The 17,089-nt window shown below is 33.9% G+C and overlaps 1 protein-coding gene across 5 annotated transcripts in view; it reads left to right on the top strand.

The window, feature by feature from the left end:
- Positions 1-17,089, top strand: part of LOC114328375 (uncharacterized) — a 985,491-nt gene that overhangs the window by 153,913 nt on the left and 814,489 nt on the right. The gene's annotated exons all lie outside the window — the stretch shown is intronic.

The raw sequence follows: 17,089 nt of genomic DNA, 5'->3' as shown, positions 1-17,089 counted from the left end.
TAGTACAAATGTGCAGATAAAAAAAGTTATAGCCCTTTGAAGTTACAAAATTAAAATCAATTTTTTTCAATATTTCGAAAACTATCCGAGATTTTTGTGTGGAATTCTTATGGTAGGAAAATCTTAACAAACAATTATAGTGAAATTTGTGCACCCCATTAAATGGATGGGAGTTTTGTTCCCTTAAACCCGCCTAAACTTTTGTGTATGTTCGTATTAAATTATTGTTAAAATATTATTAGTTAAACTCAGTGTTTCTAAAACTTTTTTGCCTCTTAGTACTTTCTCGAAAAGCCAGTTTTTATCGAGATATTTTGAATATTTGTCAAATCCACTACCTATTTGTATATATGGTCAATACTCTGGGCTAATTAGCAAAATTCATGGAAAAGTTATTTACCAGCAATTTTATTGCTGGAATCGAATTATAAGATCCTATATATTATTAATATAGGTATGCAAAGTCCGCAGATAGTGTGCCACTTTTTTATAAACAAAATGGCGCCGACAAATCGTATTTTTTTCAATTATTGCTCTATAACTCCGAAGATTTTAACTTTACACCAAAAACACTTAAATAAAAATTCACCCTAATTTAATTCTACATAGAGGTATGTTTTTCCCGATTTGCTCCGATGAAAATTTTCCTCGGAAAATGTGGGTTTTCTCAAGAAAATCTCGAATTTTCAAATACATTTTTTGGGCCAGTAATTATTTATCAATAATTATATAGATTGGTGAAATAAAAGCTTTCTTGGTATAGATTAAAAATTCAGAAGCCGGTGAAAATGAAACGAATAATTTAGCAACAATTCAATTGTTAATTAACAATTTACAGTCGCAATAACAAAAAAAAAATAATCATGAGACATTGATCAAACTTAGAAAGATTATAAAGGTGTGATGCCTATTTAATATTTTGTCGACAAAATATAATTTTTTCATTTTTTTGCATAATATTTAAAAAAAATTGTTATAAACAAATTAACATTTCTCAGAAATTGTTTATTATATTCTAATTTTAAAAAATACTTAAAATGCGTATTTCATAGGTCTTGAAAATGAATGCTTTAAAAAAATTTTCCAGCCATTTGCAAAAAATTTATGAAACAGCAAAATAAATATACAATTTCTCCGTTGTTTATAATTTGTTTTAATTGTTTCAAAGCTTAAAAGTGAGTCTATGGTACAATCTAATTACTCACAAAGAATGTAAAAAATTAGTGCAATGGTTATATTTTAATCAAAGAGTATAAATACTTTTTTTTTGTAATTTTTAACGCAAAAGTAGGCCTGATACAGAGTCGGAGCTAAAATGTTCACTCAAAGCGACTGACACGCAGCATACATTATTTATTAAAAGTGTAGTTCGCGCGGCCGATCGTCGCTCCGAGTGAAAATTTTGGCTACAGTACTGTATTAGTCGACTTTCGCGCGTGTAAATTACAAAAAAAGATATTTATAATCGTTAATTAAAATATAACGATTAAACTGATAATCGATATTTTTTTGAAAATAATTAGCTTGTACTTTAAACTCACTTCTACGCTTTGAAAGAATTAAAAAAATATATAAACACCGTAGTAATCGTATGTTTATTTTGCTGTTTCATAACTTTTTTGCAAATGGTTGCAAAAAAGTTTTAAAGCATTCATTTTCAAGATATTTGAAATGCGCATTTTAGCTATTTTTTAAAATTATAATATAATAAAAACTTTCTGAGAAACGTTAATTTGTTTATAACTATTTTTTTTAAACATTTAAAGATTATGCAAAAAAAATTAAAAAGTTATATTTCGTCGACAAAATATTAAATAGGCATCTCATCTTTATAAGATTTCAAAGTTGGATCAGTGTATCATAATTATTTTGGTTATTATTGCGACCGTAAATTATTAATTAACAAATGAATTGCTGCTAACATATTCGTTTAATTTTCACCAGCTTCTGGAACTATAATCTAAACCAAGAAGGGTTTTAAGTCAACAAATTATTTTATTATTGGTAGATAATTACTTATCTAAAACTTTATTTGAAAATTAAAGATATTGTTGGGAAAACCCGCATTTTCCGAGGAAAATTTTCGTCGGAGCAGATCGGGAGAAACACGCCTCTATGCATAATTTAATCACGGTGAATTTTTATTTGGGTGTTTTTGTTGTAAAGTTAAAATCTTCGGAGTTATAGAGCAATAATTGAAAAAAACACGATTTTCGGGCGCAATTTTGTTTATAAAAAAGTAGCACACTATCTGAGGACTTTGCATACCTATGTTATTAATATATAGGATCTTATAATTCGATTCCAGCAATAAAATTGCTGGTAAATAACTTTTCCCAAAAATGGCCTATTCTCCGATAATCAGCCCAGACTATAAGTACGATTATAGAGACCTGGTAATAATATGAAAATTCTATATTTTACATTTTTATAATATGAAAATATACTAAGAGGCAAACAAGTTTTAAAAACACTGTGTTTAACTAATGGTACCGCAATAAAAGTTTAATTGGAACGTACACAAACATTTGGGGGGTTTAGAGGAACGAAACCCCCATACAATTTTTTTGTAAACATATTAAAAAGAAGCCGCATCTCGATAAAAACTGGTTTATCGAAAGAAGACTAAGAGGCAAAAAAGTTTTAAAAATATTGTGTCTAGCTATTGGTATCACAATAAAAATTTAATTGGAACGTACACAAAAGTTTGGGAGGCGTTTAAGGGAACAAAGCCCCATAAAATTTTTATGGGGTGCACAAATTTCACTATAATTTTTCGTTAATATGTTCCTGCCATAGTAATGCCACGTAACTATTGTCAATAAAAAATCTCTAATAGTTTTCGAAATATTGGAAAAAATTGATTTTTATTTTGTAACTTTAAAGGGCTATAGCTTTTTTTATGTGCATATTTGTACTAAAGTAAGTTAGGTTCAATCAACATATTTTTGACCCCAGAATCTATGGTATAATTTATAATCAATATTTTTGGGACACCCTGTATAATTACTGTTTTGTAAAATTTATAGTGATCGTCGTCTTTTTTCATAATTGTTTGAAATAATCAACCCTGTTTCTAAAGCTCTACAGAATGCAAACAACGATTTACATACACCAAAATTCATTTCATAATTTGATAAACTGCAAAATAAAAGAAACCAAAATTCATTTGATGATTTGATAAACGACTCTAAAAAATGGGGATTAACAACTATTTTTAAAAATAAAATACGAAAAGTAGCAAAGCGATTTTTACCGAGTTATCAGGATATGAGAAAATTTCAGACCTGGAATCGTACCTCAGGGTCAATATTATTATTGCTGTTTGAACATGTTGATTTCTCAAACCAAACAAAGGTTTCAAAGTCTCTGTGACTTGAGTACTACATTTGAATATTACAAGCCGAGAAACATATCATTTCCAAATGAAATTATAAAAGAGTAAGTAGAAAGACTGACTACTAAATACGATAAAGACATATAATTTGATCTTATAAAGAGTTTCTTGGTTTAAAAATCTGCTTAGGTACAAACGAAAATTCAGAAATTTCAATAAAGCATTTACAGAATTACTAATGGTAAAATATAATAACCTTACATCCAGTTTTCCGGAGGTGATAACAGCATGTTTTCTGTTTTAACCCTTCCGGCTTCCGGTAACTACTGACGTAGCCTAAAGAAGTTTTTCAAAATTGAAATTGATCAAAAACTACCTCTGGACTTCTATAGGAGAGGAACGACCATCAGACTTGTCATTACTGTTAATAGAAACCGAATATCTAGAGAAATTTATATCTTCTCCTGCTATGGATGCTTTAATAAATAAGTTTGCCGGACAAAAGGCGAGAAAGTTAATTTTTAAATTATTCGGGTAATAATATATTATTGGCTTGTAGGAGCATTTGAATTTGTTATTATTTTTATGCTCTCTAACTATATTTAATAAATATTTTGTTCAATACAAGCGTTTTTGCTTCTTTTGTCTAACATTTTTTTAGCACTATCCCATATCAGTCGTGGAAAAGGGCCCCGCGACTAAGTTTGACACGGGGCCCTACGGGGCTAGCATCGCCACTGCTAGGATGTCATAATACTCAGGAGGAAGTTCGTTTCTGGCCAATTGTAGAATATTTGCTGTAGGGAATAGAACTTTATTTCTATGTCTCCTGATGGGTATAGTATGTTACATAATCGATTGCAGTCGATGGGAATTTTTAAGGTATTTTTAGCTCTGTTGTTTGAGCCTTCTATCGTACCTAGTACGTACTTTCTGCTGAAAGAACGAATTCTCTTCGAATGGATGTACTAATACCCATGAATACGACCACGCCTTTCTCAGGCACTTTCTAAGAATTTTACGTTTGCTAGCCACGATGCTATAATTGTGGCATGTATTAAGTGATGCATAGAGACACCCTGTAATCGATTATTGGTTTCTATATGTGTATGAGAGTTTTACTTTTTGTACCTCGAATCTTTCCAGATAAAGCTTCAAGGAGTCTGGCTCTATCCCTTACCCGCTCTAGTGTGTTTTGATAACAGTGTGCCAATTGAGAGTCCTGCTAAAGTGAACTCCCAAATAGACCACCGATGAACGGAATTCGAGTGTTTCTCCCTGAAGGGTTATCCAAGCCCGTTCGTTTCTGTTACTATTAGGATGTCTGAGGGTAATCATTTGGGTTTTAGTAGTGAGTGTAACTCTCCGTTTATTACACCAATTTACGATTTTAGTGAGTTGTGTTTGGGCTCTATCGAAAACAGAAGGATGTCTCAGCGTACCATATACAGTGTACGCAGCAATGAGGGGCGTATCATCGGCATACAGTAGGATAGACTCGGTCCGATTAATGGGGTGACGGACGTCAGTATTTTGGACTGCGTATAATATAGGAGCTAATATTGATCCTTGTGGGACTCCAGCTTGTGGAGTGAATTATTAATGCCCGGTTGCACCAACAGATCTTAAGTCGCGAATATCATAAGAATTAATATAATATATTTATAATATATTACAATAAGAATACCATAATATAATAATAAATATAATTGATAATAAGGTAAAAATCTAAAATTATGGTGCAATGTAAGTGATAATCAAGGAGGCCCTATCTATAAGTAGAACTTAGCTAAGCTGACGCTTAAGATCTATTGGTGCAACCAGGCATAAATGTAGTAACGAAGTTAGTTTCAAATATATCTACAAATGGGGCTGTCTAAAAATGAGTGTGTTTGAAAAGTGTGTTGAAAAGTTCTCTTTCCTTGCCTATTCTATGCAGCACTTCTTCGTTTGAGGTATGCGATGTCCATGAAATTTTGAGGATTCTCCGATAGATCCACATTTCAAAGGCCTCGATTTATTTACGGTTGATGTTTAAGGGGTCCATGTCCTAACTGCATAGAGAAGAGTGTCGACCAGACGTAGCATTTGGATAAACGTAGTCGAATTTCGAGTTTTATTCTAGAATCACAAAGCAGTTTTTTTATTTTTTTCGAGAGATTTTCTGGCCTGTTATATTCTCGATCATATTTCTAGATCAGGATTTAGGCTGCTATCGGTCCAACATCCCAAGTACTTAAATCTATTGACCTGTTCTAAAATGTGCCCATTTATTGTGAAAGGTTGAGGTACGTTTTGGTTTTTTTGGATTGACATCACTTTGGTTTTTTAATGTTTATTTTTATACAGTTGGTCTTATCGATGAGCCGTTGTAGACCCAAGTCGGAATCCGCAATCAACACCGTATCATCGGCGTATCTGATGCTGTTGATATTTACGACATTCACCTTGACTCCATCCTTGGAATCATCCAGTGCCTCTATAAATAGAAACTCGGAGTAAAGATTAAATAGCAGAGGCGACAGAACACATCCTTGTCTAACTCCCCTCCTAATTTCTACTTCTGCGGATGTGGAACCTTCGATCCTAACTCTGGCGTTTTGGTTCCAGTACAAGTTTTTTAGTAATTTGATATTTTTTCCTTCTAAACCGACTTCTTGTAAACGTTCTAAGAGTAGGTCGTGTCTTACTCTATCAAATGCTTTTTCGAAGTCTATAAAGCATATAAATATATCTTTCTGTTGGTCGTAGCATTTTTGGGCGAGAGCTAGTAAATTGAAGAGGGCTTCTCTCGTTCCCATGCCGGCTCTGAATCCAAACTTGTCGTCTCCGATGATTGTTTCGCACTTTATACAGGGTGTCTCGAAAAGATTGGTCATAAATTATACCACAGATTCTGGGATCAAAAATAGGTTGATTGAACCTCACTTACACATATACAATAGTGCACACAAAAAAAGTTACAGCCCTTTGCAGTTACAAAATGAAAATCAATTTTTTTTCATATATCGAAAACTCTTAGAGATTTTTCATTGAAAATGGACATGTTGCATTATTATGGCAGCAGCATCTTAAATTAATCCTTATCTTAATCCCCCCCCCCCAAATTTTTGTGTACGTTTATTGTGGCACCAGTGGTTTATTGGAAGAAATCACAAAGGTGGGAAACACCAGAGAAATAATAATCCTAGGAGACCTCAACAGCAGAGTCGGGAAAAAGAACAACGACAAAGTAGTTGGCAGATATGGCGAAGATAACACAAACAATAACGGAGAAAGGTTAATAGATATCTGCGACCAGAATGGACTTAGAATAATGAATGGATATTTCCAGCATAGAAATATTCATAAATATACGTGGAATCAGGAAACACGCAACTTAAAATCAATTATAGACTGTGTCATTCTTAAACAAAAAAGTCGACTGAAAACAACAGATGTGAGAGCATGTAGAGGACCAATTTGCGGCAGTGACCACTATCTCCTACGTTCAGATATTTCATTTTCATCGAAAATAGAAAAAGAAACGCAGCAAGGTAATAATTCAAATGAACAGCTCCAAGAAGTACGATACAATTTGAATAGTTTACACCAAGAAAGTGTTAAAAACCTATATAAACGTAGACTGGAAGAAAAACTAATTGAAACGGAAGATAATACCAGAAATGTGAATCAGTCATACGAAAACATCAAAGAATGTATACACGCCGCTGCCTTAGAAGCACTAGGGCGATATGAAAAAACCGTACATCGAAAACCGTATTGGTGGGATCAAGATATTTCGCAGGAAATAACAAAGAAAAGAGAATTGTATCAAAAATATCTGAACACAAAAAACGTGGAAGACAGAATACATTATAAAAGAATGCAAGCGAGGGTCAGGAGAAAAATATGTCAAAAGAAAAACGAACTCTGGACAAAAAAGTGTACCATGCTAAATACATACATAGGTGGAAGCCAAAGTTCAGAAAGTTGGAAACTATTAAAAAATTTAAGAAACGACAGAAAGAAAGACATTATTCAGTCCATATCACCACAAACTTGGGAAAGATACTTTGAAGATTTACTAACAGAGACAAGAGAGCCCTTCAAACAGATACAATTCAACGGTATACAAAGCGTCAGGTTGATAGGATCACCAATCAGAGTAAATGAGAGAGAAGTCGAAACCATATGTAAACAGTTGAAGAATGGCAAATCACCGGGCCCAGGAAATATAGCTCCGGAACTCATCAAATATGGACCTAAAGTTTTAATTAAGCGGCTAAGACAACTTTTCCAGCAATGCTTGAATAACCATGAAATACCTAAAGAATGGAAAGAGTCACATCTGAGCACTATCCACAAAAAGGGAGATAAATCAAAACCTGAAAACTATAGAGGAATTGCAGTCACTAGTAGTATCAGCAGAGTATATGGAAAACTTATTAAAAATCGAATAGAAGAAGAATACCAAAATATGGAAGCCGAAGAACAGGCTGGTTTTCGCGCAGGTCGATCTACGATAGATTATGTTTTTTCCATTACTCAGATAATTGAAAAGAAAGTTGCTCGTGGCCAAGAAGTCCATCTGATGTTTGTAGACCTTAGAAAAGCGTATGATAGTGTCCCGCTGGTTAAATTATGGGAGGCACTGGAGAAAACAAATGTAAATATAGAATTGGTTGAAGCCGTAAAAACGTTGTACTACCAACAAACAACAAGAATTAAAACGGGAAATCTCATAACACCTGGATTCACAGTAACTAAAGGACTAAGGCAAGGATGCTGTATCTCACCAACACTATTCAAAATATACCTCGAAGCAGCACTCAACAAATGGAAGAAAAAATGTACGAATATGGGCATACCACTAACGGACTCAACTTTGTATACGCTGTGCTTTGCGGATGACCAGGTGATCATCGCACAGGACTCTGAAGATCTTAGTTACATGATGCGAAAACTATTAGAAGAGTTTACAGAGTGGGGCCTAGAAGTGAATATGGAAAAAACTGAATACATGAGTATCGGAGGAGACCAACATAGCCTCCGAGTAGAGGAAAATCAAGAAATAAAATTATGTGAAGACTACAAATACCTGGGAGTAAAGATCACTCAAGACGGAAAATTAGATGCAGCTATTAAGGAACGAAATATACAGGGGAGGAAAGGCATATCCTTACTAAACAGCGTACTGTGGGATAAAAATATTTCTAAGGAGAATAAAAAAAGAATATATAACACTATAATAAAAAGCATCACAACATATGGATGCGAAATTTGGCCCCTAAAATACAGAACAGAGAAAATGCTTAGAGCAACAGAAATGGACTTCTGGCGCCGTTCAGCGGGAATATCTAGACGCGACAGAATAACAAACGAGAGAGTCCGAGAAATCATGGGGGTTACACATACTATTGTTGACGACATCAGGACGAAACAACTCAGCTGGTACGGACACGTAAGGAGAATGCCGGAGAATAGAATACCAAGACAAATCCTCGAATGGCAACCAAGAGGAAGGCGCAGACCAGGAAGACCTAGAAGAAGTTGGAGAGAAGGAGTTGATAGAGAAATCAGGGACAGAGAACTCGAGGACGATCTATGGAATGACAGAACGAGATGGAGATTGGAAATCGGAAGACGTCGAAGAACGTTGTAAACCGATATTATATATATATATATATATATATATATATACATCTAAAGTGAAAGTTATCCTCCAACACAAAATTGTTCTATATGGTCCACATAATGTTCAGAATAAAGTCACACCATTTTGAGCGTCGGGTTTGGGGGAGAGAGGGGAAGAAATCGGTAAATTCCTAGCTTTTTAAGTTTTTCGTCAATATTTCTAAAACTATGCGGTTTAGCAGGAACAACCCCCTATACAAAAATGTTCTACATTAAATTTGAAACAAAAAAGGTCCTATGCATAATCCTTCTAAAATGAACGGTTCCAAAGTTACGGAGGTAGTATAGTATAACTAACCCAGACATTAAAAGTAAAAGTTTTCCTCCAACACCAAATTGTTCTATATTCTAAATGGTCCAGATATTGTTCAGTAAAAAGTTACACCATTTTGAACGTCCGGTTTGGGGGGGGAGATGGGGGAGAAATCAGTAAATTAGTACAGTGGAACCTCGATAAGTCGGCCCCTGATAACCCGGAAGTCCGGCTAACCCGGACCGATTTTCATCAGACAAACATTTCAACAATAAAAATGTATGTATTATGTTAAAACATTTTATCTGTAGCCTCTTCTGGAATACCTTAAAAATATCGAGTTTCATTGATAAAACTTCGCTTCGACCATAATATAATATTTGAGAGATAACGGGTATTTGTGTAATTTGAACACGATATTAAAAATGACTCATGGCACACGGCGGTGGCAGAACGACGTTCATTCTCGGGCTATCGCAAACAACAGGCACCTGTTATTCCTTTATTTATTTCTAACTGTCTTTTACAAAATTCTTACAATGTGGTCTTTTAAACAATGAAAGAGCCACTGTTCTTAAATAACATAACATTCTTCCCATGGCAGACGAAATTGACACAACCGAAACTGACTGAGTTTTTTTACCTAGAAATAAACAATACTCTATACTGTCTATATTATAATCTATACAACTACTATAGGTAAGTTTAGATGTGTACTGTGCATATATATTTCATGTTATTTTAATTATAACGGACTTCATCAATAAGTATACCGTCTTTTATTAATTTTTACCATGCTCTCCGGCTAACCCGGATTTTCGATAACCCCGATCGGCCGCGGTCCCGATTAATCCGAGTTATCAAGGTTCCACTGTAGTGTTTTTTATGTTTTTCGTCAATATTTCTAAAAATATGCTTTAGCGTAAACAATGTTTTAAACAAAAATGTTCTACATCAAATTTAAAACAAAAAAGGTCCTAACGATTCCAGAGTTACGGTGGGTGAAAAGGGGAGGTTTTCGATACTTTTTATATTTCTTGGGCAATTTATAATATTTTTACTGATTGAAAGAAATTTTCTTTAACAGGATTTGCTATTTCAGTGGCCGATGGTATGTTAGTGATAAGTCCTTGAAGAAACGTCAACCTCACCTTCCAAAATCATCATCAATTGCCCAAAAAATATAAAAAGTATCGAAAACCTCCACATTTCACCCTCCGTAACTCTGGAATCGTTGATTTTATAACAATTATGGATAGGACCATTTTTGTTTTAAATTTTATGTAGAACGTTTTTGTATAGAACATTGTTTACGCTTAAACAGAGTTTTAGAAATTTTGACGAAAAATGTAAAGAAACTACTAATTTACCGATTTCTCCCCCATCTCTCCCCCAAACCGGACGCTCAAAATGGTGTAATTTTTTACTGAACAATATGTGGACCATATAGAACAATTTGGTGTTGGAGGAAAACTTTTACTTTGGATGTCTGGGTTAGGCCTTTTTTTGGACCAATTATACTTTACTACCTCTGTAACTTTGAAACCGTTCATTTAAGAAGGATTTTGTATAAGGCCTTTTTTATTTCAAATTTAATGTAGAACATTTTTGTATAAAAGGTTGTTCATGCTAAACCTCATAGTCTTAGAAATATTGACGACCAACATAAAAAAATACGAATTTACCGACTTCTCCCCCCTCTCCCCCCCAAACCCGACGGTCAGAAAGGTGTGACTTTTTTCTGAACATCATATGGGCCATATAGGACAATTTGGTGTTGGAGGATAACTTTCACTTTGGATGTCTGGGTTATGTCATTTTTTGAATCAATTCTATCATACTAAATGTTTTCGTCACATCTGACGTAGAAATGAGACCTATGTGGGACCAAGGATAGCTGTTAGAAATTGAGAGAAAGAGAGGTAAAAAAACCGAGAAGGAGATGGAGAGAATGTATGAGAGAGAATTTGAGAAAGGTTTAAATGAAAAATACACGGTGGAGAGAAATGAGTTGCGAAAAATGTAAGGAAAAGCGACAAAGAAATGCTTAACGATACAATATCTATTCTGAAACTTTCTTTTTGTTGCATTTTTAAGTTAGATTATTTTATATGGGATTAAACCACAATTGATTGAATAATCCACACCCCAAGATATTTAAATTATTATCACTCAAACCATTATATGATGTAGCCCAAAACACCTGCTCCAACGAAAATGCTTTTCAGGAAAAAAACTGCTAACAAAGATTTTCACAAAAAATGATTATTCGTTGTCATCTATAAACAAGGAATTTCGCAAGTATGAAGAAAGGTAACAACAAACCCCTAAAACGATCCAGAAGTGCTCACGAAATTTGAAGTTACCGACATCGACAATACCATGATATGTAAAATGCTCACCAAAAAAATTAAACAGGATAGGAAATAAATGCATCATAACCCATTTTTTCTTGTGTTCTGATTTTTATTTAAATCTTGGTCTATCACCCAAAATACCCATTTGTCCCGTCCTCCCATCGAATTATTTTTGGATATCCATTTAGTGTTTTTACTTTTAATATCTCCGCTTTTTTCTGGTCTATAGTTATTAGCCCAGAAAATGGCAGTATTGGAGTGTAATTTTCAGGGTCAACTCCGAATTGCATGAAAATTTGGATTTTGGTTTTACTTACCCTTCACTTCAAAGTTGAACTTATGCCGTTGGTTGCTTTTACTTAGGGGGTGACAGAACACGCGTTTGAAATAAGTTCGGGAATGGATAAATTGACTAATTCTATGAAATTTTCGTTCTATAGAATTTTTTACGTAAGTCAAATCGTTTCGAGTTATTTACGATTGAAAATGTAAAGATATTAATCGACAAAAGAAAAACACGTTTTCAGACGGATTTTCGCAAATAACTCAAAAAGTAAATATTTTGTCGAAAAAGATATTCTTAGCAAAACTGTAGCTTATAAAAACCGAAAAAAATTGGATATTAATGAAGTCTATAAACCCATAAAAAGCAAAGTTATAGCTCATGAAAAATACGTTCTTATTCGTCAAATTCCAAATCGAATATTTCAACGTCAAATGACCAAAAAATTGAGCAATTTTCGGGAAAAAAATTTATTAAAATTTGTAAAGTGTTTATAAATAAATAAGTAAAAATTTAATTTTTTAAAAAAGTTTCTAGCATCAGAACTAAATGAGTTACGCTCAAAATAAAGTTGGCTCCTTTTTTTGGTAAAAGAAAATCGTGAAAAATGTCCTCCTATTTAACACCCTAAATAAAATTAATACGCTTTAAAATTAATCCGCTTTACCATTTGTTTAATATGTATGTGTATTGTCTAAACGATCTGTAAGTTTGACCAGTTCGAAGTGCTTATTTAAAAAAAAATCGGTTTTATAGTAAAAAAAAATGTTTTTAAAAAATTTTGGAAAAATGTTTTTTTTTTACCAAAATAACTTAAAAAGTATTAGTAATATAAAAAATATTAAAAGGTGAGAAAATGTAGGTTTTGCTTTTATAAATATGCTAGCTTTATTTTGTTTTTCTCTAAGACAAAAATTGGTTAAGATATGGCTGTTCAAAGTTTGCATACACTCGTGATTAGTGACTTGTTCAAGCCCTTTCAACTATAAACCTTTCAAAAATAAGCAATTTGAACCGGTGAAACTTACAGATCATATAAATAATAAATAAGTAAAATAAATTGTTTGTAAAGCGGAAACGATTAATAATTTCATTTGGTGTGCTAAACACTTTCAAAAAGTTCTAATAGATTTTTCCTGAAAATTGCTTCATTTTTTGGTTATTTCATGTTGAAATACTCGATTTGGAATTTAACGAATAAAAACATATTTTTCATGAGCTGCAACTTTGCTTTTGCTGAGACTACATGCTTCACGAATACACAACTTTTTTAATTTTTTTCTATGGTACATTTTTTAAGAATATTTTTTTCGAGAAAATACTTAGTTTTTGAGTTATTTGCGAAAAACCGCATGAGAACGTGGTTTGTTTTTGTCGAAAAATAAACATTTTCAATCGCAAATAACTCGAAAAGTATTGACTTACGTAAAAAACTCTATAGAACAACGAACGTTTATTAGAATTAGTCAATTTATCTATTTCCGGACTTATTTTAGATACGCGTTTTTTACCCCCGAGAAGGGGTGACTGTCACCCCCCAAGTACAAGTAACCAACGGCACAAATTCAACTTTGAAGTGGAGAGTAAGTAGAACCTAAAGCCAAATTTTCATGCAATCAGAGTTGACCCTGAAAATTACAGAGTATCGCCGTATTTCCCGTTCATTTACTGGGCTATATGTTATTTAACAATGTATTTCGCTCGCTTTTCACAATTTTCTCATTTTTGTGCTAGAGAATGTCTAACACCCTCATTATTTATCATGAAATTATTTGAGGTTTCTTTCTCAGAACTCGATAAATAAAAGCAAGGTTTCCTCATTTTTGTTTAAATTGCCATCTCTTGATTTTAATATTTTCGTGACATAAGAATTGCTGGCAACATTGTTTCTCTTCAATATGAGTTTTACCTTTGGTGAAGATAATAATAAACACATCGCGACGGGAACAAGAACAAAAATAAAGACAGAACACTTTCACGATGGTTTAGTAAAGATAGCCGCGGGTTCCGACTTCACTTTTAGTTCTTCTTTTCTCTAAGTGCAACGGCCGACTCATATATGCCTTTATACGGTATTCGACACTTTTTAAAAATAACTTAAATATTCTAGTAACTTTAGAATTGTCGTCAAACAATTTTTATAAACAATTTAATTGTTTATAAGGATCTAGCTCGTAAACTTTTTTTTTGCAAAAACGCGGTTGTTGTCAAAAGAATCTACACCTGTATAAGGTCTCATTTTTTTTTATTTTTATGTATATTTTCGACAAATGTATTGATAAATTCAAATTGCAATTTAAACTCCCCTATAAAATGGCATGTGGAAATTGTTCTAATGTGTTTAGAATTATTTGTTGCGTTGCGTCGCGGGAATTAGACATTTTGAAATGCCGTTTCGATATTCTGATTCCTGTGAATTTTTCACTAATTAACAAATTTTTTTGTCGTTTTTACTTCTTTTTTTCCTTGAAGTTATATTAATACGGGACCTTTAAAGGCTCTTTCGCCGATACACCATTTTAGAATATAAATATGTTCCTATAGGTACTTAATAATTCCTATCATACTTTTATCCTACTTAATTTATTTACGATTGGCCACCGGTCAGTGGGGAAACTACATTAGGAAAAAACGTAGTTTGGCTTATATACTATAATATATTTTAATGGCCTGTGGAGTGGCTTCCACTACTGAGCCACATACCTCCACCTAACCTTCGTCGTCAACATGCTCTGCTTAGAGAATTCCAAAAGCTGCTTAACAACCCGCAGTTACCTATACACACATATGTCGCCGACGCTAACTCACATCGATTGCGCTCCAGAAAACCTCCGACTAGAGATGCAATAAACTTGAGTTCCAACAATTTCCAAATGAACTCCCAGTGGAAGAACATGCAGAGCGACAGACCGAACCTAATAATGAGAAACACACCATGCATCACAGAAACTCCACCAGGTTTTGACCTCCCCCGAAAATCATGGTCAACTCTTAACAGGATAAGAACGGGTCATGGAGTCTGCGCAGATTCCCTTTATAAATGGAAAATGAGAACCTCTGCTGAGTGCCACTGCGGCGCCGAGAAACAGACCATCCAGCATATGATTGCCGAATGCCCTCGGAGAAAGTATGATGGAGATCCTCTGGACTTCGCCTCTGCAACACCAGCGTCGATTGAATATATTAATACATTAGATGTTAGACTATAACATATGTGTGATAATGTTGTGTATCAAATTGCCATACGCTAAATAATAAAATATATTTTAATTCCTATCTTAAGTTAATTAATTTACAATTTGATTTGCATATTTTTAATATGCTCTATAAATAATTATTGCATTAATTCTGTATTATTTCGAAATGTAACAAAAATGCAGATCATAAATTAAATCACATATTCTGGGACCAAAAATAGTTCTATGGAACCTAACTTGCCTTAGTACAAAAGTGCACATAAAAAAAGTTACAGCCCTTTGAAGTTACAAAACAGAAACCGATGTTTTCCACTATATCGAAAACTATTAGAGATTTTTTATTGCATATGACAATCGTATACTAGAAAAATCTTAAAAAATATATAAAAATATAACCTAGTGAAATTTGTGCACCCCATAATAGTTTTATGGGGGTTTTGTTCCCTTAAACCCCCCAAACATTTATGTACGTTCCAATTAAATCCAGATTTAGCCATACGGCCCACACTCCCTCTAACGGGGAAAATTCACTCATCCCAGATACCTAGGGTATCAAAAGGATTGACCTCTGGTGGGACTCTTTCCGTGTTATCGAGCCCTAGGTGACTTGGTATGCCGGAGTATCTTTCAAAAATTTTCGTACGCATCTGGAAGTCGAGAGTAGCACTACTTTCTGCATAGTCTTGTAAAGATGTTTATTTAAACCCAGCTTTTTGATATTTTCTATGAGGTTCTTCGGAATGACTCCAGTAGTAGAAAGAATAATTTTGTATTGTCTGGGTACTTCCATTCTCCATTTTCTCCTTATTTGTATTTCGAGATCTCTATACTTGGCGATCTTTTCGTTGTGCTTAACAGACAGATTATTATTGTTGTTAGGTATCGCCACCTCTATTAACGTTGTTTGCCTAGTAAGTTTATTAACTAATATGAGATCCGGTCTATTGTGTGCCACTGTTGGTCTGTAAACCACTGCATTAAATATCCAAATGGATTCCCTTGTAAAAAACCATTAATGGCAATGTTCAAAACGAAATATTCCGGAGTAAAATGTTCCCCAATCGGATCTCCGGGGGGAACAGTGGCGAACGAAGTCGTGAAAATAAAAATAAAGTTATGAGAATATCTACTTGGAATGCAAGAAGCTTGTATGCAGCCGGGAAATTAATAAACGTAACAACCGAAATGGAAAGACTACATGTGAAAATATTGGTATCAACGACGTACAGTGGAAAGGATCCGGCAAATGTCCAACTAGAAACGGCATGTTCTACTATTCGGGAACTGATGATACAAACCACCGTTATAGCGTCGGAATAATAGTCGAAAGGGAAGTCAACAAATCGGTACTAAGTTTTACCCCATACTCAGAAAGAATCATAGCAATCCAACTAAAGTCGAACAAAGGAAAAATTAACATTATTCAAGTCTATATGCACCGACAGCAGAGAAAGAGGATGAGGAAATAGAAGAATTCTACAAGCAACTAGAATACATTCTGGAATCGACCAAAAAAGAAGAAGTCACCGTAATCATGGGCGATTTCAACGCTAAAGTTGGTAAGGTGAAAACTGATGGATGCACTGGTGAATTTGGACTTGGACAACGGAAGACCGAGGTGAACGTCTCGTACAATTTTTCCAAGAAAACGAATTTGTAGTAATGAACACAATGTTCAGATTACCAAACCGTAGATTGTACACGTGGACATCACCAAGGGATAATGCAGACAACATCGTCAGAAATCAAATCGATTATATACTAATCAGAAGCCGGTCCACGAATAACTCCGAGAAAAACTCCATCACGTCTACAAAAACCTTTCCAGGCACTGATATAGAATCGGATCACAATCCGGTGGTGGCTGTAGTAAATAAAAGATTCAAGAAACTACAGGAAAATGCAGCTAAACAAAAGATAGACGTTAAGCAACTGAAAGACGCAACTATACTGGAAAGGACAAGAGAACAGGTAAACAACAATATT

This window comes from Diabrotica virgifera, chromosome 6 (genome assembly GCF_917563875.1).
Source record: "Diabrotica virgifera virgifera chromosome 6, PGI_DIABVI_V3a".
NCBI lineage: Eukaryota > Metazoa > Arthropoda > Insecta > Coleoptera > Chrysomelidae > Diabrotica > Diabrotica virgifera.
Note: the sequence above shows the minus strand (reverse complement) of the source record. Positions and strands in the feature narration are given on the sequence as shown.